This window comes from Mixophyes fleayi, chromosome 9 (genome assembly GCF_038048845.1).
Source record: "Mixophyes fleayi isolate aMixFle1 chromosome 9, aMixFle1.hap1, whole genome shotgun sequence".
In the NCBI taxonomy this organism is placed as follows: domain Eukaryota; kingdom Metazoa; phylum Chordata; class Amphibia; order Anura; family Limnodynastidae; genus Mixophyes; species Mixophyes fleayi.
In genome coordinates this window covers 128,773,980-128,801,477 of record NC_134410.1, presented here as the reverse complement: position 1 = coordinate 128,801,477, position 27,498 = coordinate 128,773,980, and the positions used below count along the sequence as shown (strand labels likewise).

Sequence of the window (27,498 nt, the reverse complement as noted above, 5' to 3'; positions counted from 1 at the left end):
AATAAATAGCTAATTGTAATACATGGGTGGGAGTTGGTGATCTTGCATTGAAAAAGTAAACACTTTCAGAAGCCAATTAACTGGTGTATCCATAATAAAGATATATATATATATATATATATATATATATATATATATATATATATATATATATATATATATATATAATGTGTGTATAAAGTCTTAAAAATAGATACAGAACATTCCATCACTTACCATCAATCACCAAACAACAATAATGTAACGAATATGGTACATACAACAGTGTGTAATGGTATAAGGCAGTGTTGGCTAACCTGTGGCACTCCAGGTGTTGTGAGACTACAAGTCCCAGCATGCTTTGCCAATATATAGCAACTTATTGCTGGAAGGGTATGCTGGGACTTGTAGTTTCACAACACCTGGAGTGTCACAGGTTAGCCAATATTGGTATAAAGCATGAGGGAGTGTGAGACGGGCTGGACCCCACCCGGGGGGATGGGGGGTCTGTCCCATCCCTCGACCCATGTTTAGGGACTCGGGTAAGCTGGTGGGTTTTCTCCTATACCTTACTTGTATAGCTCACTCCTATGACAATGTATCATGTCATCAGGAAATAAACTGACTACATAAACTATTGTCCTATTTACGAACGGGGATTTGGCTGCTCCACACAGACTTATATGAGTCACTTTGTCAATAAACTACAAATTTATATATATATAAAAAAAAAAAAAAAAAACAACATTTTTGGGAGGTATAATTCCCCTTTAATCCACATAATCAGGACTGGTGTACCATGACGTACTTCAATCCCTGCACGCTCTCACTGCACTAACACTTGTGCACTCCGGATTTTTATCTGAGCCTCCTCTCTCTAATATTACACACCCATATATTATACAGCTTCTTATTATACAGACCCCCCCCCCCCCCCACATGGGCTTAAAGTTTCTGTAACAATAAAATATAGACACAGGATTTGCATGTGAGGCGGAGCTTACTTAGGCCATAAATGACTTTACTATCTTTTATTTATAAAGCTCCAACATAGTACTCGGCACTGTGCACTGAGGGAATCGTGATACAAAGACATGAAACGGACAGTAAAGATGGCCCTACCCGGGATGGGGGAAACACTATCGTATATAAGGTGGCGGAATAAAATTTGTAGCTGTTGGTGGGGATACATGTTTTGGATACAGCCACTGTGATAATTTGTGGCTCCAGTCGCATACAGGTTCTGTGCTAGTTCCCGGCTGAGGGCAGTTGATTACCACAGGCAGAGCAGCCATTCCTGTCAGTTGGTAATTACAGGTACCGTGTTAGTTCTTGGTTGGTAACAGCAGGTACAGCACTAGCTCCCAGCAATTGCAGTATTTCCACTTATGCTGTTACTTTGGACCCATTGTTAGTCTGGAACATGGGAATATGAGCATTGTAAGTGTAAGATTTCTGGTGAAAAAAAGGGGACAGTCCTGGGAAAATCGGGATACATGGGTACACTAAGCATGTTACCCATCCTAAAGATCTCCATGGTATACAGCCTGTTACGTAGCTTGATGATCCACATGTTTCTCAGCTTGATGATCCAAATGTTCTCCATCCTAATAATCCGCATGTTCTCCATCCTCACGATCCGCGCGTTCCCTACCCCCATGATCGTCCTGTTCCCCACCCCCACTATCGTCCTGTTCCCCACCCCCACTATCGTCCTGTTTCCCACCCCCACTATCGTCCTGTTTCCCACCCCCACGATCGTCCTGTTTCCCACCCCCACGATCGTCCTGTTTCCCACCCCCACGATCGGCCTGTTCCCCACCCCCTCGATCGCCTGTTGCTCACCCCCTCGACCGGCCTGTTGCCCACCCCCTCGACCGGCCTGTTGCCCACCCCCTCGACCGGCCTGTTGCCCACCCCCTCGACCGGCCTGTTGCCCAGTCCCTCGACCGGCCTGTTGCCCAGTCCCTCGACCGGCCTGTTGCCCAGTCCTTCGATCGGCCTGTTCCCCACCCCCCATGATTGTCCTGTTCCCCACCGCCACGATCGTCCTGTTCCCCACCGCCACGATCGTCCTGTTCCCCACCCCCACGATCGTCCTGTTCCCCACCCCCACGATCGTCCTGTTCCCCCACCCCCACGATCGTCCTGTTGCCCATCCCCTCGATCGTCCTGTTGCCCATCCCCTCGATCAGCCTGTTGCCCAGTCCCTCGATCAGCCTGTTGCCCAGTCCCATGATCGGCCCATTACTCAGTATGATGATCCGCGCGTTCCCCATCCCCGCGGTCGTCCCGTTCCCCATCCACGCGATTCATGCGTTCCCCATCCCCACCGTTGTTACCCATCCTCACGGTCTCCCTGCTCCCCATCTTTTCTGGGGAAAATGAAGAATTTCTGGTTCCCCCACTGTTCTCCTCGGCTTGTAAAATCCACCTCTGATGTTCTTGCCCCACAGATGGTCCTACCAGGAAGATATGGGTACATCCTAGAACCTAATGCCCAGTTGCAAAGTGACCTCTGTAAAACCTCTTGCTACACCTGCTGACCCTGATAGAGACCTTTCTGGGCATTGCCAACCACCAAACACACAGAATTTAGAATTCAAGAGAGTCAGTATTATGATCCACATATGATCACATTCTTAAACATTTTAACATATTTTGTTTTATAGTCTGAAATATGGGATTTGAAAATGACTTGTGCAGTCAAATTGGGAAATAAACAAAATCTTCTTTTTAATTGTCAACACTTGTCAAGAAAAGACATTTATATACCTGTAAACAATGAAGAAATTATTTAAAACATACATATATTTTTTTATAGCTTAAATCCACAAATTAAAAAGGAACAAATTAACCATAATCGATTTATTCCTGTGAATGTTAAGCCACGCCCACTTTTAAATCCTTTTAAGACGTACTCATCAGCGCAGACTTGCATAACGTATCAAAGGGTCACAATGTAACTGACCAGATTTGATGCAAGCACAGTGGTTTAGTGAACAAGGCCGTGGGTGAACATTTATGGCTCATGCTTAATCAATTCTGCCCTTAACATTTTTAGCATTGACTGGGCGGGTGGAAGACCCGAGCGTTTTAAACATAAACCAGATTTATCGCTTCTACAATGCAATAATCTTTTAAATTATTGTAATAGATATGTTTTCAAACATAAAACAGATGTACAGGTTCCTTACTGCAATATTCATTGGTGTAATGTGAATCTTTTCTGGAGAAACAGAAATATACGTTGGTTTTAACGGATTTCTTTTTACGTTTTTTTGTTTTTTTTTAAACATTCAGGGCAGGCTCTGGTTTAGGTTACAAACTTCATAAACAGTTTAGTTCTAAGTGGAAATTTGTCAGAGTGGATTTGAGGCCGAAGGGTTTTCAAGGCGCAAATATTAATCACTGCAAAAACGGTGCCTTTAGTAAAAGCTCAGACCCTGTTCTTAAATGTCTATTTTTATTTCTGGACCAATTTTCTTGCTGCTAATGGTACCTAGCGCCAACAAACAATAAAAAAAATAAGATGTACTCAGCTGTACAAAGTAACAAGCGGTTACACATATGAGGCGATTTTTACATTTTGTGCTTTTCTTTTATGGAAAGTGTCATTTTTTATTTTTTTTATTCATTTGACAGTTACAGTCGGGTCAATCTCCAGGTCATCAACTCGGCGCACTTCAGCTGGAGTTCAGCTACATGTATGAACCAGATTAAACTGTCCCAAGTGCCGAATCGTTCAAACAAGATGAAAGGGGAGTCTTCTAAAAAAATATCTCACCCGAAAGAAATATAGCGGATTTTAAACGTCAACTTCAATATGAAAGAATGGTTTGCTGTTCAGTGAATTCTCGGAGTTGAAGAGGGAAATCTAATATTTCATCAAAACCTTGTCCCCTAAAAAATAATTAATTTAAAAAGAACAAAAAAACCACACTGGTAATGGAGAAGTCTGTTCTGGCTGGAATTAATTAGACAACGAGTCATGAAGTATGTTTAGGTTCTGTCCAGTTTACCCCTAAAGTCCTATGATGACTGTGTCGAGAACTTGTTTCTTTGGTGGTCTTCTAAGACCTATCACATCCAGTCGTTTACTATTGGGCAGCTCATTCAGGGCTGATAATTCATTAACATTTCTCCTGGCACTGATAGATGGGCAATGCTTCTTTTATCCTACTAGTATATTGTGGTGGGTCCTCCAACCCGAGACGAAAATTTCTCATGGTCTCCTCCTTGACTAATAAACAAGTCCTGGTCATTTCCAACCGAAAGACTTCCCTTTGATCATTACTCCACATGATCTGCACTTAGGGTGAGTACAAACTACAGGGTTTTCATCCGATCATCAGACCAAATCACACGATAAACGACCGTTCAGCCCGATATCACATTAGTGATGAACGAAGATCGTTCCAAAGCTCATCCATCGTATTGTTTGGTTTGATTTTATAAACGGGCTAAAAATCTCGGTCAACGATGAAACGATGTTGTTCCAATGGACTCGGGACCAGCAGTGTCTATAGATCTCTATGGAGTGTGCAGAATCACGATCTCTTCAGCCGATGAAGAGCACACATCTGAAGGTAAATTGTGTAAAACGTGTAGTGTGTACACAGGGATCGGCATGATGCTCGGGACTTTAAGTCGTTGGTAAAATCGTTAACGATATCGCAGAAGGAGAAATTTTCTGTACTGTGTACCCAGACTAACTCGCTCTCCAGCATGCAATGGTCTAATATCCTATTGTATTTCATTCTACTTCAATTTTGATAGTCTCTGTTAGTTCGCCAAATGTTTGCATAGAAGGAGAGCTTAATCTGGACACCTGAAATGGTTAATGCAGCTTTGGATTAATGCAGCTAGATTTCCGATAACATTTCCGTTGGACATTGCTTGTACAGTCCTTCATTTTATAGATAGTATTGAGTAGTTCCTAGCTGTCCCTGTTGTAACCAATTGGACAATAAAATGTGTCTTTCTCTGCATCCCAGATGTACTTCTTACCACCTAGTCGTCTTCACTAGGATTTGGAAATTAATATTTATTGAAATAAGTATTTAAAAATCAAAACGCACACTATGATCACATCCGGCAATGATGGGAATTGTAGTCCTTCGCAGATGTCTTGGCTGTGCAGCAAAGTGCCCCTAGAACACACTTTAAAATGTTGGCGACTCTGCCATTGTGAAACGTAACCCTTCTGCTTCTGGGCACCTTATTCCAGATCCGGTGGTAGATTCCAGACAAGGCGTTTGTTTGTTAAGTGAATCTGGGAAACACTTTCACTTGATCCTAATGCTACTCTCCCATTTTTTCAAACAAGACCTCTGCAGACTTATCTGATGTTGGAATCTCCAGGTTAGTTCGGCAGCCAGGTTGATATCTGCCAAGTTTTGGCACCAAACCCACATTTTCTTACGTTGAGAATAAAATGAACTGTATTGTATTTAAGGAATATTATATCTGCTGTATTATATCAAGTCTAATACCTAATGTGTTTTTTGCTATCAAAACCAATGTTAACAAACTTGTCTTGTACTTATGACCTTGGTTGTGGAGTGTCCGTACACTGTATTATATTACATGCTGCATACTCTTCAATCTCTGTCTGTCATCTCGTTTACTCCTTTTATATCCCTGTTTGTACCCCCGCCCCCCTTCCTTTCCCTCATTAAATTTATATCCTGATTTTTTTCTTATACCCCGACGCCTATCACCAGTTCTTCTTCTTAGGGGGAACATCTTATGAATATGTATTGATCAACAGGGATTAAATACACAGTTTTTGTTTCCTTTGCCCTTCAAAAAAAACTTTTCTTGAAGAGAGAAAAAAAAACTTTGACAACTACTGGTGTAAACTTATAAACTATTAAATGATTACCAATTATAAACAGCTAACGATATTTAAACTGCCTGTAACATAGAAACATGAAAATATATCTACGGCTGTGTGTCCGACCTATAAAGTGAGGAATTCCTTTATTTCCAATATCACAGTTCTAGAGGGGCGAAGGTTTGTGTGGACATGACCGAAAGAACAGGGTTCTGATTGGCTGCACGAGTATCACGTGACACATAAGAATGATATAGGGCTCACATTTTAAAATATTTTCCTACAACAGTGCATCACAGGACCCTATCGTCGTACCCCCTGCACCCCCTAGTGTTACGCCCCTGCTACAAGCTATAACATAATAACAAGACTGTTGTTTCATTCTTAGGGTTGTGATGATTTCCAGTTATTTGCTTGTACCTGCCCCCACCACACTTTCACTGAGTACATTTATCTATCCGGCTCCTTCTGTGCCTTTCAGACATGTCTTTCTAACATCAGGCACAATTATTACATGTAATCTCTGCTTTGGATACAATTATATCCAGAATGCAGCCTTGTGTCTTAGCTGTGGGCAATGCAATTAATCAACTCTCTCTAGTGATATAGAGACATTGATGAAAAACACAGACAGTAGATCTAAAAGTACAGCCATACATCTAGTAAAAGTTGCTTGAGGACACACACAAGGAAATAAACTAAAAGTGTTTAGTGAATTAAGCTCTTTTAATAAAATGGATTGTTTAACAGAACCCTTAAAACAATTTGAACCTCTATAGCAGTGTTTCTTAACAATATTCCTTGGGACCCCTAACAGGGCAGGTTTTCCATATCTCCTTTAGCACAGGTGTAGTCATTACTGAGTGACACATTGTAACAGACCCACAGGTGGTATAATGATATCCCTTGTTACCTGGAAAACCTGCCCTGTTAGGGGTCCTGACGCCTGAGTTTGAGAGACACTGATCTATAGCATTGGAGGGGGGGAGGGTTCACCATCTAAGTCGTGGATCCGTGCCACAAAATATTGTGAAACACCGACTCAATGTCTGCAAAGGACATAAATCTGTACATAGAACATACACAGCAATTTATTTTCTTAACTAATGTGTTTATGGGAAGACATAGGCTCAGAGCAAACACTTTTCTCTGTAATATGATTATAACGACCTGTTTATTTTTTTAAAGCAAAACTTTCAGACGGGTTAACAGAGAAAACTCTCACTTTGGATGGCAGATTACACCAGGGTTTTCGCAGTCTATGGCAGACTGTACCTGTAATATTTATATTTAAATTGTACCCGTCACCTATACACAATGGGCCTGGCTAATAAACTGAACAAATAGTCCTGAGAGCGCAACCTATAGATTCTCTAGAAACTAATAAAGCACTTTGTGTAGGTTCAACTTGATGTAAACTTTCATCATTTCAACTTCAATTTTTGCAGGAGACACGTTCTGAGTGGTCTCATGTAAATGGATCCAAAACAAGTAACTACTAATACAAAGTAGGCGGGGTATTATTAACACCAGAAACTTGTGCTCACCAGCGGCATTGGCCATGGTAATAGCGCTGTCCGTCCACGTGACTTCTGAATGGCAGCCACCAGCACTGGTTCGGCCAACCACATAGGGAGGAAAGACAAGAGAGAGAAGACGTGGGGGAGGGTAGAAGGTACGGCACAAGAGGACAGTGGCTCGTGGGAACAGATTGGATACAATGGAATGGACGGAATGGGGGGGGGGCTATACATACAGAGGGGAGAAAGAAAGGGGCAGGCACCCAAAATGTGAAGACAGAGATGCACTAAGAATTGAGGGGGCAGGGGCAGAGAGAAACACATGGGGAGCAATCGGTTCACACATGAAATTGGAGACAGAAAGACTAACACAATGGGGGAGACTGAGAGGACAGTGCACAGTCCTGGCCAATGGAGCAGGCTGGGCTGGGGGGCATCTGCCTCCCGGGCCGATCCCAGAGTGGGCTACCTTGGGATAGGTCACTGGGCCACCTGTATTTTTTTTTTTTTTTTCATTTAAAAATAGGCTGCTGAGACGAATATCCCCCCCCCCACCCCGTGTTAAAGTTTGCCATCCCTCCCCTGAATTGAGAAATGCGTGGGATGGACAATGGAGGGGAAGTGGTGATGGGTGGGGGATGCCCACGCGCACAGCACAATAGACAACCGCTGCCTGTGTAAAGGGCCTTGCACCGCCCAGCCTACAAAGACGCAGGCCCAAATCAGTGAATCTGGGAACGGGGCAGCCTGTTATGCCCCCAAGCGGCCCCATGATATTATTGGGGGATGAGGATCACCTGGTAAGGTCTATGGCCAATCTGCCCCTGAGGCCCACCCTCTATTACTAGCTTCGCCTATTTATGGTTAATTCTACCTATAAGCCCCACTCTTCAATTTTTTTTTCTGCATTGTCTGTATTGAAAATTTTTGAATAAACAACAAACAGAAAATAAAAACAAAATGATAACATGGCACATGGTCTGTGATTGCAGTACAACTAACCAATCAGCCTCTGAACACATCATAGATCATGGCTATAGATCACTTTTTGATATAGCTATGGAGGGAGCCATCGCATGCATGGTAAGTCTGCACCATAGTTATTCCTTGCATCGATGTCTGCACCCGTTAGGGGTGTGATGAGATATGCAATGGCTGCTCTGCCTTTGGCCACCTTCATTGGAGGTAGTTCAGTATATGACGGACCCCGTGACTACTATGAGGAAAGTGAGTGCCATGCTACAGGTGGTATTATAAGTTTGCAGTGCCATGGACTGCTGTTTTTCACCCCTGAAGGAGGAGTCAGGATAGAAAGAGAGCGGCAAAGACCCACAAAACAAGTCCCTGATTCAGTATAACAAACCGCATGAACATCAGTAACAGCAATTTGTATAACAGTACAGAGATTTGTAAGTTATCGGGGAGCTTCAATTCAGCACAATGTGTCTCAGGAACAGTCCACGGAGACTCACCGAGGCGACGTCCGGCAAGAAATGCTCATTCCTTATTCCTCGCTCCCCGTAGAGATGCGCAGAAAAACGAGCAGAGATTCCTTACCGTAAAAAGGCTGCCATGTGCACAGCCGCACATTGCGGTGAATTGAATCTGCCTCTATATTGGAATCACAGCAAATCTTGGTTCAGAGGGTCTTTTGGATTACTGAGGGTCCTGGGCAAATGCCCTCTCTGCCCTTCCCTACCCATCCATGCCAGGAAGCTCTTTTGGAAAGCTTTCACGGATGAAGCTTTTGAAGCATGATTCACGGCCATCATACCATCTGCACAGCCAACAGGATTGCAGTAATGACTTCTTTATAAACTCACATTTGCATTACCCACATTCAGGTATTTAATTCGGTGCCAGTCTGGGTACACACTACAGAATTGTCCGACCAATGTTCTATCTACAACAACTGTACCAACGGCTGGAGAAAAAAAAAAAAAGTCCCGATCATTATGCCGATTCCTGTGCACACACTATACATGTTTTAAAAGATTTACCCTCAGACCTGTGATCTTCATCTGTCATGAACATCGGCTGAAAAGACTGTGACTCTGTAAACCCCATGGAGATCCTGATCGTGAGTGCGTACACACTGCAGGATAGGAAGGACGTCGTTCCAGAGCTGAATGAGATTTATACTTCTGCTGAACGATCAAATCAAAAGATGATCGGCGCATTGGAACGATCCTGGTTCATCGCTGGAGCGTGCACACCGATACAATATCACGCCAAGCGGTCGTTTATCGTTTGATTGACCCAATACTCATCTGAAAACACTGTAGTGTGTACCCAGCCTTACGCTACACATGCTAATAAGACCTTTCACCAACATAAGAACATTTAATTCCACTTTAAATAAAGCCGTTCAGAATTCTGTTTTTAATAGGTGTTCTCTCTTCGCTCCTGTACTTTCAGCACCACACGGGTCTGTCTGTTCTTTATGTAGGTGCGTGTCTGTACCTTCATATTGGGACTTCTTGATTGATATTATTTGTGCTATTTGTTGCAGAAACAAATGTTTGCCGCAGGCTCATGTTCTCTGTGTCACACTCCAGATCTGCAAAAGCAGAGTCATTATATTCTAAATGGCACTTATACAAGACTATGGATCAGCAGACAGCTATATATAGCGCAGACGAGGTTATATAACGAGAGCGAATGTCCAGACAGCGATGCCTGAGGGATACAGGAGCAGGACTGTAAATGCTTTCGCTATGTAAAACTGTCGCTTCCTCTGCTTTCCTCGTATAAATATTAAAGTAAAACTGCAATGTGTTTAGAAGTAGGGTCTATTTTTTTTATAATTCTTCAGGAAACTGTACAGGAATAGATAATTCATAACAGAGAGTCTTGTTTCCATCTTCGCTTTTATTCAATGTAAAATGAAGATGTCATAGAACCTAGCGATAAAACAGAGCCACCTAGTGGACAAATTATTGTGACGCAAAAGCATTTGTGCAGCATTACAAAACAGCATCTCAAATAACAGCTCAGAATACTGCTTTTCAGGACAAAGTAGTCAAATTGCTGGGCTACTACTGGACTCCATTGGTAAAATAATTGATAAATTGCTATAGGACTTATTTCCTGCAGACAAGTCCTTGTACATATAGTTAGAGGTGTCTGAAAGAAAAGACCCACCCACTACCTAACTAGCTCCACCCACTGCCTCACTAAATCCACCCACTGCCTTACTAGCTCAACCTACTGCCTCACTAATTCCACCCACTGCCTCACTAGATCCGCGTACTACATAGTGTGTATAACAGTGAGCCAGCCGCATACTACATAGTGTGTATAAAAGATCAGATCCTAGATCCTTATCAGGTGTTGATGGAGATTTGATCCTGGATCCTTCAAGAGCATTGTGCAGAACATGATTCCGCCAAGTCCTCTACAATAGAGATCAAAGCACATATCAGCTCCAGGCATCAGGTGTTGATGGAGATCGGATCCTGGATCCTGATCAGGTGTTGATAGAGATCGGATCCTGGATCCTGATCAGGTGTTGATAGAGATGGGATCCTGGATCCTAATCAGGTGTTGATGGAGATCGGATCTTGAATCCTTATCAGGTGTTGATGGAGATCAGGTCCTGAATCCTGATCAGGTGATGATGGAGATCGGATCTTGAATCCTGATCAGGTGTGATGGAGACCGGATCCTGAATCCTGATCAGGTATTGATGGAGATCGGATCCTGGATCCTGAAAGGTGTTGATGGAGATGGGATCCTGAATCCTGATCAGGTGTTGATGGAGATCAGATCATGGTCAAGTGTTGATGGAGATCGGATCCTGAATCCTGATCAGGTGTTGATAGAGATTGGATCCTGGATCCTGATCAGGTGTTGATAGAGATTGGATCCTGGATCCTGATCAGGTGTTGATAGAGATTGGATCCTGGATCCTGATCAGGTGTTGATAGAGATTGGATCCTGGATCCTGATCAGGTGTTGATAGAGATTGGATCCTGGATCCTGATCAGGTGTTGATGAAGATCGGATCTTGAATTCTGATCAGATGTTGATGGAGATCAGATCCTGAATCCTGATCAGGTGTTGATGGAGATCAGATCCTGAATCCTTCAAGAGCCATACTGCATTGTGCAAGCGTGATTCCATCAAGTCCTCTACAATAGAGATCAATGCACAATTCAGCTCCAGGCATCAGGTTGGAGGGGTGACCCTAATGAATGCGGTGTTCAAAACTTGACAAACCCCTTAATTGCTCTGACATAAAAACTTGTTTATAATGTACATCTGTTCCTTTTGCTTTTTCTTTTAATACAATGTCTTGTTTGAAAACAACATTTTAACTGCAATTTCACAAAACGCTGATATTTATAGGTGCCTACTGAAAGATCTCACACCTCTAACAGACCTCAGCAGTCTGAACATCCAGCAAGTAAGACACCACGTGTACTGGAGCACCCTCATAATTCAAAAACCACCACAAACCGCTGAGATTTGGTAGTGAATGAAGGAAAGCATCAGCTGACACATTTCAGAGCCGTCAGAGCTTCATCATCTTAAATGATAATCTACAAACGTAACTGAATTAGACAAACCTATCGCTGAAACATTTACAGCCTTATTCATTACAGTTACTATAAACAGCACCGAATGACTGACACAAGATCAAAATTACTGACCCATATTGAAGCAATCATAGGCCTAAAAGCTGCTGAGATAACATGACCCGATATTATGTCAAACATGTTTGGTTTTCTACTTCAAATGCATAACTAAATAAAATATTATGTATGAAAAAAGTCATAAAATACTTAATATGGACAGTAATGATGACACAACATGGAGGTGGGTGTACACAGATTATATCATATTAAATGTTATATTATATGGGCGTACTTCTTGCATTTATTTGAGACTTGTCTTAATTTCACTTAATAATAACCCCAGAAAATGCATCTAAATTAAGCTCAAACATATGTAGAAAAAACCATTGTCAAAAATAAATCTACACCATCGTATAATTGTGAATTCTTAAACAACACCAAAATATGTATTGTTACACCCCCTTAACAATATTTACTCTGAATGATTTGGCCATTTCACACCTGGTTCTAAAACAGCCTAACAATAAGTAAGGTTGGCGGATCAATAGGCATTTTCTACAGATGGACACATTGTTCTTAATCTAGAAATCCATTATTACCTTTCAGTTAATCTTTTCAGCCAGTTTCCTCTTAATGACTTGTTTGCAAGTCTGAAAATTAACATAGTAACTGGAGAAGATATAATTGTTACAAAACTCTCAAGTTTGACATCATAATAAACCCATAAGATGTATCTAAAGTACATGCACACAAACACAGGACAAACCAGCTGAAAGAAAGGATAAAGTTGCCTTAAATTCATTACAAGAACTTAAGAATTGAATTGCAATTACTTAGACCACGTTGGATTCTTAAAGAACCTGGAGAAGATACATTGTAACACAACATGATTTCTGGGATGTTACTTCCCACCTGGTCCTAAAACAAACTAATATTAGACAAATATGGGGATCAATGGGCATTTTCTACAGCTTCATTCAACCCTCTGGTTTAATTGTTCTTAACATATAAATCTAATACTATTAACTGTTAATCTTTTAACCCTGTTTAACCTTCAATGACTTGTTCAGTAACCAGATTCTTAACCCATTGTGTACCATCATTATGGAGCTTAGTGACACTATGACCCATTTAGGCTATTTGTCTGTATCATCCAAAACGTCTCCTCGGACACTGCGCTGTGCGACCTGCACACTGCAGACCTCACATCACAACAAACGGACAACATACACACGTTAGAAGCACAACCAGACAACACCTCACCTCAATATAAATATATTTTATATATATGGCCATCAAGGGACCCAAGGGCCGATCCACTTTTGTAGTTACCCAATATATGTCTTTATCTACAAGTTATAACCTGATTATCCATCTTTGTTTTTTATGTATTCTCCGAGAGGAAATCACATTTGTAGACAACATGCTATTTTGTAGGTAATTACAATGGCTGTTGTGATAATCTGTGACCGCCTGACCTCTCTTCATTCTTCCAAAAAAAAATCCTTAAAGTGATTTGTCAGCAGAATACCTTGGGCTGCATTAAATATGTTTAAAACATCTGTACTGGGCATCAGGGGTGTTTGCAATTATTATATTATTACAGCTACTCTGGAAACTCTTAGGGGGTTTATTTACTAAACTGCGGGTTTGAAAAAGTGGAGATGTTGCCTATAGCAACCAATCAGATTCTAGCTGTCATTGTGTAGAATGTACTAAATAAATAATAGCTAGAATCTGATTGGTTGCTATGGGCAACATCTCCACTTTTTCAAACCCGCTGTTTAGTTAATATATTCTTTAGTATACGTTTCAAACAGAAAAGTTATTGGCCTATTAATTCCCATTTATCAAGAAGCAATAGCTTATGGATCAATTTATTTTTATATGACACTGTGATCTTAGTATCCCATTACTGGGCCAGAAATCTAAGTTTTCCAAGTCTCCCTCCTATATTATCATGCAATGATCATATTTAATATTGGCATTCTCCTCACCCATCTATCCTCATTTCAATCCATCCTAAATGCTGCTCTTCTCTCATGTAAACACATCTGCCGACATAGGCTCTGCATTTTCTCCAGAATCAAATTCAAAAAACTCACCCATAGCTACAAAGCCATCAACAACACCCTTATCTCAAATCTCATCTCCAAATACTCTCCCTCTCACCCTCTTAGATCTACCTCTGACCTGCGCCTCATCTCTGGTAATCACTTCTCACTCCCGCCTACAAGACTTCTCTTGTCCCGCTACCCACTTATGGAATTCCCTACCAAGTCCGATCCTTTGTATCTTTACATTCTCTCTGAAGACCCTTCTTTTAATTAGAACTTCTCCTACATCCACCTACACTACTCACACTAACACACCCTCACTTCTCTCCCAATCTCCACTCTGAGCCAAACTCGCTCCTATTTCAGCTGTGCCCTCTTCCACTTACAATGTAATCTCTCTACTGAGCAGGGTCCTCCATACCCTTTGTTTTTATGTCTGCGTTTATATTATCTACCGTGTATGTCCCAGTTTTATGTATGTCTTGTTTTCCCCGCTGTACTGCGCTGCTGAGCACAAATAAACAGCAATAATTATAAATAATACAGGTGTAATAAAACATATTTGTCCAAGACAAATTAATTTGGAAAAACAATCTAAGCTCCTTAACAATCATATTAATCACAATAAAATCTTTGAAGGCTTCAGGGCTCCAGGTAGAACCATAGAAACTTCTAATAGTATAAACCTGAAGAACAAACTTAGCAAAACTTAAATCTACAGAGGTAACATAATTGTAACAAAGGCTAAAGTTCATGTTCCCGAAACAAGAGGGTGATACAGAGCTGTAGCGCAGTATTGTAAAATCGCTGACAAAAACTGTTATTAAGTAACAATTTGAAGTGTGTTGTATTTGTACTTCCAGCTACGGCCAGTGGTACCACTAGGTGAACCCAGGTGGTCTTCTAGGGAGCCAGGGTTTGGGAGTGCCTAAAACACCTCCATGTTGGTAATGGGCTGGCAGTGTGGCGCTGGTCTATGATGTCAGATCCTGGCACCACTCTCCCAAGAGGACAACATGCCGCCCTATGAGTCAGGATTGGGCAGCACCTGGGGGGCATCAAAGTGGCATGCTAGCCCTGCTTCCAGCGACCTTATATTGTGAACTTCATCATCATTTATATAGCGCCAGCAAATTCAGTAGCACTTTACAATTGGGAACAAACAGTAATAAAACAATACTGGGTAATACATACAAACAGAGAGGTAAGAGAACCCTGCTCGCAAGCTTACAATCTATGGGACAATGGGAGTTTGATAATCAAGGGCATGTGCTACATCATATTGCACACTGGACCAGCTAGAATGTAAAGGAAAAAAGTATTGAATGGGCTGTGTGATCAGTCACACAACTATGTTGGTCAGAGTATTGTCTTGTGATAGCTGTGCAGAGGGTGGTAATAGGGTAACCTAGGAAGAGTAAGATGGTGGTTGAGGAATATTATAAGCTTGTCTAAAGAGGTGGGTTTACAGAGAACGCTTGAAGGTTTGAAGACTAGATAAAAGTCTTGTGGTGGGAGTAAGGGAATTCCACAAAGTGGGTGCAGTCTGAAAAAAGTCCTGTAACCGAGAAAGGGAGGATGTGATGAGAGTGGAAGAGACGCAGATCTTGTGCAGAACGGAGGTGTAGATATTTTGAGACAAGTGAGGAGATGTATGTCGGAGCAATTTTGTTAACAGCCTTGTATGTTAGTAGAAGAATTTTATATTGGAAACCTTGAAAAGCAGGCAGCCAATGTAGAGACTGACAGAGCGGCTCAGCAGAGGAAGAACTAGCTATGATGATGATGATGTGTGGTCTCCAGTGTGTAGGTAGCACAGTGATTTTTGGATGATATAGACAGAATATTCTAAATGGATTTGTTCAGCGTAGTGGACTCCAGTCATTGCCTCTAAGCTCATAATAATGGTACAAAATGGGTTAAGACTCTAGTTACTGAACAAGTCATTGAAGGTTAAACAGAGTTAAAAGATTAACAGTTAATAGCATTAGATTTATATATTAAGAACAATTAAACCAGAGGGTTGAATGAAGCTGTAAAAAAAACATTGATCCCCAATATTTTTCTATTATTACCGTTTAGAACCAGGTGGAAAGTAACATCCCGGGTCCAGAAATCGTGATTTTATTTTGGTTGTATAAGAATCTAACGTGATCTGAATAATTGCGGTTGGTCATTAACTTTGTGATTGAAAATCCTTCCTGTCTTCCTCATTGGTTTGTTTCATATTTGAATGTACATCAGATCCATTGTCTGGGTTTATTAAGTGTAACCGAGAGCTATGTAACAATTATCTCCCGTCTAATCTACTATGTACATTCGCCTGCCTGTATTTGTGAGAAAATAAAGGCTAATTAATTGAAAGCCGACCTCACAGGCATTACATATAAAAGATTTATAAATGTTATTAATGTCTTGCTGTAGAGATCATAATTAGGTGTTTGCGGAAATATAAATTTGAAAATGTCTATAATGGGACTGGGTCACGTGATCACCGTGGGAGTGTCGGCCTGTGTACACCTCAATTAAATTGGTTACACCAATCATTCTATTGATAAGATCTTAATGAGAAATGTATCCAATGTCCCAGATGCAAGCATGTCTAATTTGATTACAATTGATAGGGAGGTGATCTGTGTCTTTTCAGCTGCTATAACTTACATCATACTGAATGGGCCTCACATGCTGGGACTTGTAGTTCCACAGCAGCTGGAGATGCAAAGGCTGCCTCTCTCTGCGGTTATGAATGCGGTGGTTTGATGGTAAGTGATAAAGGAGACGTTATAGGTTGCTGTGACCGCGTCAGGTGCTCTGCAGACTGGCTGCTTTGGGATTCTCCACATAACTTAGTTCTTCTCTCACCTCCCAGAGTTTTATGGAAATTCCCCTCACCTCAGGGTGTTTAGAGAAATAACAATCTAATAACCGGTGTCATAACAGTGGTGCAGAGCAACTAGGTCTACAAAACACAGTTATATTTATACCTCATTAAACATTCGTGGTGTTGCCAGGCTCTTCTGACATAGGACTGACCTCTGCACACCAATGTGAACCAATAAAAGAGCTCCTATTCTTGTACATAAAAATGTAGAATTCTCAGTTGCACACATCTGCAAATGCATGATAAGCCACCTGCCTCCGTCAAGGCTTCTACTAATAGGGTGGTCCTAACTCTAAACAATGAGAGTCCCTATATTGGGTCAAACATTCATGATAAGCCACCTGCCTCCGTCAAGGCTTCTACTAATAGGGTGGTCCTAACTCTAAACAAAGAGAGTCCCTATATTGGGTCAAACATTCATGATAAGCCACCTGCCTCCGTCAAGGAGCGTCTACTAATAGGGTGGTCCTAACTCTAAACAAAGAGAGTCCCGATATTGGGTCAAACATTCATGATAAGCCACCTGCCTCCGTCAAGGCTTCTACTGATAGGGTGGTCCTAACTCTAAACAAAGAGAGTCCCTATATTGGGTCAAACATTCATGATAAGCCACCTGCCTCCGTCAAGGCTTCTACTAATAGGGTGGTCCTAACTCTAAACAATGAGAGTCCCGATATTGGGTCAAACATTCATGATAAGCCACCTGCCTCCGTCAAGGAGCGTCTACTAATAGGGTGGTCCTAACTCTAAACAAAGAGAGTCCCGATATTGGGTCAAACATTCATGATAAGCCACCTGCCTCCGTCAAGGAGCGTCTACTAATAGGGTGGTCCTAACTCTAAACAAAGAGAGTCCCGATATTGGGTCAAACATTCATGATAAGCCACCTGCCTCCGTCAAGGAGCTTCTACTAATAGGGTGGTCCTAACTCTAAACAATGAGAGTCCCGATATTGGGTCAAACATTCATGATAAGCCACCTGCCTCCGTCAAGGAGCTTCTACTAATAGGGTGGTCCTAACTCTAAACAATGAGAGTCTCTATATTGGGTCAAACATTCATGGTTTTTAAACTGAGAGTTAACTTACCTAGGGATACCCCAGGAGCCCCCATTACCGGCACTCCTCGTTAGCTACAGATACCAAACATGCCTCTCAAACAACAATACAGAAGTGGAAGTTGCTCAATCAATTTATAGGTTCAAAGCAGAAGATTGATTGAACCTATAAATTGCTTGAGCGGCTTACATTTCTGTATAGGACAGACCCATGTTGTTCTGCAGCCGGAGGCGACAAGCTTCTCGTCCCTTGCATCAATTTAAATGTTTGTCTGTAACAGTCTATACCATAAACATATATATTGTCATTTTAATCATTGTTTGCTTAACGGCAGTGCTCCCCATGCGCATCACTGGGCCTTGGGTATCCATTACCCTGTCACCGGTTCACCGGTTGTCCTTCCTTGGACCACTTTTGGTAGGTGCTAACCAATGCATACTGGGAACACCCCACAAGACCTGATATATTGAAGATGCTCTGACCCACCCGTCATGCGATCACATTGTGGCCCTTGTCAAAGTCGCTCAGATCGTTATGCTTGCCAATTTTCCTGCTTCCAACAGATCGACTTCAAGAACTGGCTGTTCATTTGCTGCCAAATATATCCAAACCCTTAACAGGTACCCCTGTATCAAGATAATCATCATCATCAACATTTATTTATATAAATTCCGTAGCGCTTTACAATTAATAATCAATGTTATTCACTTCATTAGTCAGTGGTCTTAACGTTGTGGCTGTATTATATCTATCCATATATATATATATATATATATATATATATATATATATATATATATACACACACACTAATCTCTTCCTCTTTGGTTACTCAATATCTTGTTACAAAGTCAGAAATCACAGCTGGTGGACAGAATGCCAACATGGACCATTTACGACACACAGAACAATTGTACAACCGGGTGATTGTATTTATGACCGGTGGTTTTCAGCAGATAAGTGTAGATTAGTTAAGTGTTGAATTTGGCTTCAGGTTCCGACAAATAATTTTCTGTTCTGTATCTGAGCACATAGGATACAGCAAGTGTCACTCTAACTAGCTGTCTGCATCCTCGTCTTCCAGTCTCTTCCAGCGCAATACTTCTTCACCTTTAGAGGGTCTACATTTCTCAGAGAGAGCGTCTTATCACATGCTCGTACGTAACCTCTGGAATGACAGAGGAAAGGGGCACACGGACTACTCCCATAAAACAAAGCGTATTATTATGTTTTTCAATCACAGCCGTGCACTGTGGATCTAACAGTAAGTTACATATATAACAGTTCTCACGTTATTATTCTGTGCCGGAGAAATACTTTTATACACCATGAGATTTCTATAACTTTAATCCTAGTTATGTAAGTATGAAACCTTTTTTTTTTAATCTGGATTTGGTATTTTTATTTTAACACTTATTAACACCTCACAGCAGCCTTAAAATATAATATGTCACATAAAAATTTCCTGTTTTGTGCTAATTTTTAATATATGTATTCTTAAAATATTTTTTAATAGCAAAGAGCTTTGTTACTATGTTTTTCTAAGACCGTAGTGATCCATAACCCCAGAAAGTTAGGCTCCACCAAGAGATAAAACTAGGTAAAGTACGTTAAATAAATGTTGCGGATTTGCCTGTGAAAATGTTTTCAAAGTAAGAAGCTCCTGTACAATCACCGTGTCCATTACCGTTAACTTTCCATAACACGGTACCTATAGTGGCGGCAGCTGGAAGATACTGAAACAATTGTAGTGTAGGAACTGTCAATTGTGTCTGTTATAATTATATCAATGTATCAGTCTGATTACTAGAGAATGACACAGGAACTTTTCTGAACTGAAATTCTCTTGCATAATAGGTGTTTAGCGCCACCATCCAAAAAGCTTGTTGTCATTAAAGACTACCTACTTGAATGAGGAATTTTCTATATGACTATAGGTCAAATACAGAAAGTGACTTCTGTAACTGCATTTAGGTAATTTCTCCTTGGATACAGTAACAGAGGCCACATTCATGTATAGACTATGCTCTCAGGTTCATGACCTATTAGGTCATTTTAGACCTACCTGGCCGCAAACCTCAGCACGTATGGGTGCAAAAATACTAACACTAATGAAAATCATCTGAATGAGATACAGGTTGGCAAGGACGGCTAAACAGTCGGACATTGAACACGTTTGACTGTATATGCGGTCATGGCCCAATACGCTAATGATAACCCCATCTGAACCAGACGTTCGGGTTAAGAGTGGGATTAATTAAGGGACTGGATAAGAGTTTTGGTTGTATCTTGGGTAAGAAAAGGCTGTATTCTAGCTATGTGTTAAGGATGAAGGTGACAGGACTGTGAGAAAGAAAATCGTGGCTGACCAGCTAACACAGGGACTGTGGGGTGTGTGGATATCTTGGCTGGTGCATTTGAGAGGGAAAGGGGGGTAAAATTAAGGAAGCAATAGCTGAGTGAGGAGATGAAATGGGCAATGAGAGAAAATAAATCTGCAGCAATCAGCGAAGGGTCGGTGTGTGTTTATTATTAATCTCCGAAAGGTAATGTTGAATTGGGGAGTTTATTTGAAATAAAAATGAGAAAATGAGCAGGAAAGTATAAATTTACAAGTTGCGTTTTAAATATGAGGACGGAACATGAGCGAAAGTGCTTTATGTGCCAATCGGCTCAATCTTCACCAGGTTCCCTGTGCACCTGCCCATCCACAATGCCTGCCTGCACCTATGGAGCCACATTATTAGTTAGATTGCCTTCAAGTGACTTTGTTTGGCCTGTTGAAGTGTTGGGAGGCCTAATACACAAGGCAATGGTCTATTAAGGCTACTAGTGTACTTGTAATTGCCGGTAACATGTGGGACGTGATGCGATTGGTTTCATCCAGCGCCGTTCCACATGTGGAGACTGGGTAACGCGGCACACGGAGCCCGGCTTGGCACTTTCATCTGACGAGCGATCAGGATATGCCTGCAGGGTCCTGTCATTGATTATCCACCCTAGGCATGGAAGGATGGAGCGTCTGATCCACTTCAATTACAGACAACACGTTTGCTGCAAATTGCTAATTTCTCCACGTCCCCCACTCCCGTCTGAGGCGGGATTTAGATTTCAAAGTTCTGGAGGCTAGAGAGCAGCCATCAAAAGGAATTTTTAAAAAACTACTTGCAGATTTTTATTTTGTGGTGGATAGAACAAAAAGCAGACTAAAAGCCTTGGATTCCTACAGGTTTTTGTTAACCTTGTCACTGCTGGGGTGCATATAGCACCAAACTGATTATTTGGAACAGTGATGAGTAATGTGCAACCTTTTGAAGGCTATAGGTTCACCCATGTGGCCCCTGAAATCTATAAGGTCGTCTATCACTGATTGAGGACACAATATGACTTTGGGCCTAAGGGGTATTTCTTTTGCTACAATTATATTTGTGCTTGACTGATAATTATGTACATCATCGCAACTGAAAGGGACGTTAACTTATAATGAACCGTTGCTAATCTTTAAACAATATGTGCGTTGCTCATCGGGTCTTGTAGATTACAACAATCTACATCTTGTCCTATGTCTGTGAGATGGTTCCCTCAAAAGTGATAGTTTTGTAAAGGCAAGGAATTACACTTTTGCAAAAGTAAACAGGCTCTCTTGGCGTAAAACAAACACAAGAGCAAAAACAATACAACACACACAGAAATGTCCTGTATGTTTTCAACGCTTATAAAAAAAATAAGGTGAAAAAAAAAAACTTTCAGGGTTATTTGCCTTTAAATTTGCAGACGTGACTACTGTGGACTTCAGGATCGTTAATGATTGCCTCGGAACTCCACATGCTGAAAACACAAGAGACATCTTCATGTCTTCCATCATAAGCAGCCTGTCATTGTCTTTTCCAAAGTGGGGAAAGGACCTTTCCCCCCCCCCAGTTTATCCCACATGGAACGTTAGAAGGACAACGGTCTCAGGTCAGAGACAGGTCATTTGGGCACTGTCACTGGGGAGCAATGGCAGGGTCACCTTGCCATCTTTAGACAGGACACTTCATGCAGGGGGTCCAGCCCCGTGTGAAGACCGATCTGATACAATGACAAAAGCTTTTATTTATCAGCAGAATGTAGTGACAGCGACAAATGAAGGCTTCTGGTTAGATAAAGCCTTCATGCCGAGGAGATGCACAAAACAACTGCCTTCTGCTATTCTGCAGCAGCTGAAGGAAGGGGGAGAATCAGGGTCCAAGTGCTGTGATCTTATCCTAAGAGATTGTTCTAGTGTGGGACTCCCAGTGTGTCCGCACTGACTATCCAAACAGTCCACAACCATTCAAATGAGAGGAGCAAACTACCATCTCTATAGATCTGTTTGTGAACGCAACACCAGACTTCAAACTCTCTTGAATCTTTGGCGTCCGCCAAACCCGGGAATAAAAGTTTAAATATTTTATTATGTCACATTTTTATGGACTGCTGTTCTCTTTAGGTCTTTTCAATGCCACAATAAAAAAAAATTTGGGGGACGAAAAAAAGAAAAGAGTATAGAAACGACAGGGATTAGCAGCCATCCTGAAGCTTCATGCCAAGTCATCCTCATGTGATCTGTCCTCCAAGACGTAACCATGTGCAGTTTAGCACGTCCGAAAAAACATTTCCCAGAGGAGTGGGGGGTGAACGACACAGAATGAAGTGTTCGCCCTTCGCCTGCGCGCTGACAGTGTGAAGAAGATGCTTCATTTCCAGATTGTGTCTTTTGTCACATAGAATCCCGCTCTCATGACAGGGCAAATGGGCTCCCTCGGCCTTGATATAAAAGGGGGGGGGGGCACACTTGAAAAATGATGTTGCCTCTTTGTTCCGCTGCTTGTCCTGGGACAGGCGATGTGAATAGAGGGAATCTGGCCCCCTTATTTATCCCCCTCTCTCAGTGTTGCTATGCAGGAAAAATCTGCTATCAAAAAAATTAAAACCTAAACGACATGCGCTGCATCTGTCCCTTAGATCTCCCTTTCAAGTCCTAGATTTCCAACACCCCCCTTTAACTAATTAGCTTAAGATTCAGTGGGTTTGGTCACTCCCCTCTCTCTCTCCATTCCTCCCTATGTTCATAATTTGCCTGGGGCTGATAATTTAGACAATATGCACAAACTCTTCCAGAATCTCATACAGCTGTAGTAGTAGCTGCAGCTACTTGTGCATAAGTACTTTCCTGGGGTAAGTAAATACACTGATCAGAGTCACGGAACAAAAGAAGCAGAAACCAACAAATGATATATTGAATAAGGCAGTCTTGTTCACTGTCGTCCATTTCTGCTTAGGCCGAGTTTCTGCAGAAAGGCACCTTAGTCCTTCTGTAGTGGTTAAACCACTTGTGGCCACTTAGAAAGGATTATAGAAAACAATTACTTGTCCCAGGGCTGGATTTAGTATTACAATGGGCCTGTGCCTAGGGGTGGCAGAGGTTGAAAGTCAGAACTTGCCTAGCAAAATGCGGATGTCAAATGTGTATTTTCTTCCCTCAGTAATGAAAATGGAGCAATTGAGAAAAATCAACTTTGATGAGTTTATCTGACTCTTATATTTGATCTGAAACACGACCAACAAAGCGAGATAAAGTTTTGTGTACAAGGGGTGTGGCTAGTGGATTGGGCGGGACATAGGCTACCAATGGCTGCGTGCCTACAGGTTCCAATTATGTCAATACGTTCCTGGCTTGTACTCTGATCACTAGCGGGGATTGTGAAATTGTCAATAACTTGTATTCTCTTAAATTGGAAGTAATTGTACATTTACTTTTGTCAATGTTACAAGATATTTTTAGATAATTGATTCAGTTTACACCCCTCTTACATAAAACATTCTGGGACTAGGATGTTCTTGTCACAGGACATAATGTATACTTCTCACCTCTTTGTCTGTTTTACCCAGTTTGTTTATTAGTTTACTATGTTTGTCCCCAATTGTAAAGCGCTACGGAATATGTTGGCGCTATATAAATGATGATGATGATGATGTATTGACGGTACCCTGCAGAATGAATTCTCCCTTCACTGAAATAATGTTCCTCCAGTATCACCAGCGCCATTTCTTCACGTAAATTACACCAGTTAATTTCACTCAAGCTCATGTGTCTTTGCTGCTGAAACATATGCATCGTACGGAGACAAAGCAGCCATTCACCATGTGCCCTCCTAGTGTGTCTAACGGTAAATCCAGGACAGGAGTGGTGAAGCCATTCACAATGGTTACCAAGATGGAATGGTGAAGCCATGCAAAGGTGTACCAAGATGGAATGGTGAGGTCATTCAATCGTTACCAAGATGGAACGGTGAAGCCATGCAAAGGTGTACTAAGATGGAATAGTAAAGCCATGCAAAGGTATACTAAGATGGAATAGTAAAGCCATGCAAAGGTGTACTAAGATGGAATTGTAAAGTCATGCAAAGGTGTACTAAGATGGAATAGTAAAGCCATGCAAAGGTGTACTAAGATGGAATGCTGAAGCCATGAAAAGTTGTACTAAGATGGAATTGTGAAGCCATGCAAAGGTGTACTAAGATGTAATGGTGAAGCCATGCAAAGGTGTACTAAGATGGAATTGTAAAGTCATGCAAAGGTGTACTAAGATGGAATAGTAAAGCCATGCAATGGTGTACCAAGATTGAATAGTAAAGCCATGCAATGGTGTACCAAGATGGAATGCTGAAGCCATGAAAAGTTGTACTAAGATGGAATTGTGAAGCCATGCAAAGGTGTACTAAGATGTAATGGTGAAGCCATGCAAAGGTGTACTAAGATGGAATAGTAAGGTCATGCAAAGGTGTACTAAGATGGAATAGTAAAGCCATGCAATGGTGTACCAAGATGGAATGCTGAAGCCATGAAAAGTTGTACTAAGATGGAATTGTGAAGCCATGCAAAGGTGTACTAAGATGTAATGGTGAAGCCATGCAAAGGTGTACTAAGATGGAATTGTAAAGTCATGCAAAGGTGTACTAAGATGGAATAGTAAAGCCATGAAAAGGTGTACTAAGATGGAATAGTGAAGCCATCCAAAGGTATACCAAGATGGAATGGTGAAGCCATGCAAAGGAATACCAAGATGGAATGGTGAAGCCATGCAAAGGTTATCAAGATGGAATGGTGAAGCCATGCCAAGGTGTACTAAGATGGAATTGTGAAGCAATGCAGAGGTGTACTAAGATGGAATGGTGAAGGCATGCAAAGGTGTACTAAGATGGAATGGTGAAGCAATGCAGAGGTGTACTAAGATGGAATGGTGAAGGCATGCAAAGGTGTACTAAGATGGAATGGTGAAGCCATGCAGAGGTGTACTAAGATGGAATGGTGAAGCCATGCAGAGGTGTACTAAGATGGAATGGTGAAGCCATGCAGAGATGTACTAAGATGGAATGGTGAAGCCATGCAGAGATGTACTAAGATGGAATGGTGAAGCCATGCAGAACAGCTGGAAGTCGTGGCACACTTAGTAACCAATTATATTGTTAATTAAACCATAAAACCTATGTTTCAATTCGCTTTTCACTTCAATAAATGGAAAGATGTTCAAGCAAAGATTACACTCATTATCTAACGTATCATTAATAATAGATTACATTGAGATAACGCATTTTCCTTCCCTGCCTTTGAAAGCATTCAATCATCAAAATAAACTAGAAAAAAATAAGATTAGCTCAGTCCGTAATTATCTCTGATGTTTGATCAATGCTTGTCTTCCCACTACACTGAAGTTATAAAAAAAATAAAAAAAATTTAAAAATAAAATCCGCAGCTGTTTCCAAAAATGAAAATAAACGGGTAATTTTTTCTTGTGTATTTTGAACATTTTTTCCCCTCAGCTTTTCTCACTCTTTTACTCTTATTCTCAGGATGGAAACTTTCCTGCCAGAAAGTGCCCCCGGGGCCAAGGAAAGCAAGATGCAGAAACTGTGTGTTTTTAATTGATTCAAAGTAGGATTGCACGAGCCCTACAAAGTGATTCTTTAAGTGTAACCTGATGACAGAATTTGCATGCCTGAAGATGTCAGGCAAAGTTCACAAAAAAACATGTGAAATGAGTTAAAATTTAACCCACGGACTGCGAGAGGCTGGGCCCGAGCATGGTGCATGCTGGGGAATCGGTGCAGGTTCCAGCTTGTACAGGATTTTTTTTTTTTTACTTCTTTTTTGGCTGTGGTAGAAATCGTGAAAAAGACACAGCAGCCCTATAAAAGTCTGCGAGCAGCCAGCATGTGGCAGCCGAATACTCCTGTTCCGCATATTTTGGGAGGGAGTCTGTCTGCTTCTGTGCTATTTTCGTGCAGTCACTGTTATGCAATAGAATAGGCAGACTTGTTTGAGTGCCCGATCCAAGTGTTCTCCCAATTAACTTTTTCCCTGATAACACGGCAATCAGACACTGACCAGATGCGGGGCAACCGGGGAAGGGGGGGGCATATTGTGCAGTAAAATTCTGAGCCAAGTTACAAATCCTGATGTTTGCAGACAGCTACTGTGATTGCGCATACGCAGCAGTAACACTTGTAGGATGTTAAACGAAAAACGCCCTCTGTATAGAAAGTTATTTAGGTCAGAGGTAGTCGACTTGTGCCTCTCCTGCTATTGTAGAACCACTACACTACTGGGACTTGTAGTTCTACACGCAGCCTTATTATAATGGAAAATATCCATGAAATGAAGCGAAAGCTCTGGGCACTTAGGCCAGTACCCCTGAACAGGTACGTGGGCCGGCAAACACGCACAAGCTAACAGCATAAGCACTATATGGTTATACTAGTATAACCTATGACCCAGCTGACCTTTTCAGACATTGAATAGGCTGGAGATTACCTGTGTGCTATCCTAAAGTATAGGTGAAAATAGGATAATGATATTGAAGACTATACAGTGTCCTTAAACATTGCAGAGTGGCCCCTATGGGGAAGGTTTATAGTCAGAGAAGGGGTGATAAGGTCAGGATAATGAAGTGAATATGAGAGGATGAAGCAATATGTGATCCCTTCTTGAAAATTTCAAGTGGACTGAGATTGGGGGGACGAGAGCCGAGATCATATCAGGCCCGCAGGTCGCAGCCCCTAGATTAGCCCCCTGTAATAGGCGAGAGGCTGTAGATGAAAGATCCGGATAGCAAACTCTAAAGCGATAAAGCAGGGCAGGATAATTAGCTGAAGTAGATCAGCACACACCAAGGATTCCTGTCATGTTTCAGTGACGCACCGGGTCGGAAACACTGAAGAGATACCACAGTACGGAGAGTCGCAGGGTTGGATACCCGGGAGCACAGCCGGGTCAGACACGCAGGAGCACCGGCAGCAGAGAAGTCAATATGAATAGTCGGGTCGGATACACAGGATGTCAGCAGGATAATCCAGAAGCAGTGGTCAAACAAGCCAGAGGTCATACAAGGAGGGCACACCAGGAATCAGCACAGGATATACAGAGGGAGAGCCAGACACCAAGCTGTAACTTTAACTTATTGCTCTGACACAGGCAGTGTGTCAGAGCGAGCAAGATATAGGGGAAATTAATTCAAATTCCCCACCTCCATGTCACATGACCGCAGCCGTGCGCCGCCCGTAA

The 27,498-nt window shown here is 41.7% G+C and overlaps 1 protein-coding gene across 2 annotated transcripts in view; it reads right to left on the bottom strand.

Moving 5' to 3' along the window:
* Positions 1-27,498, bottom strand: part of RXRA (retinoid X receptor alpha) — a 263,947-nt gene that overhangs the window by 135,411 nt on the left and 101,038 nt on the right. The window lies entirely within an intron of this gene.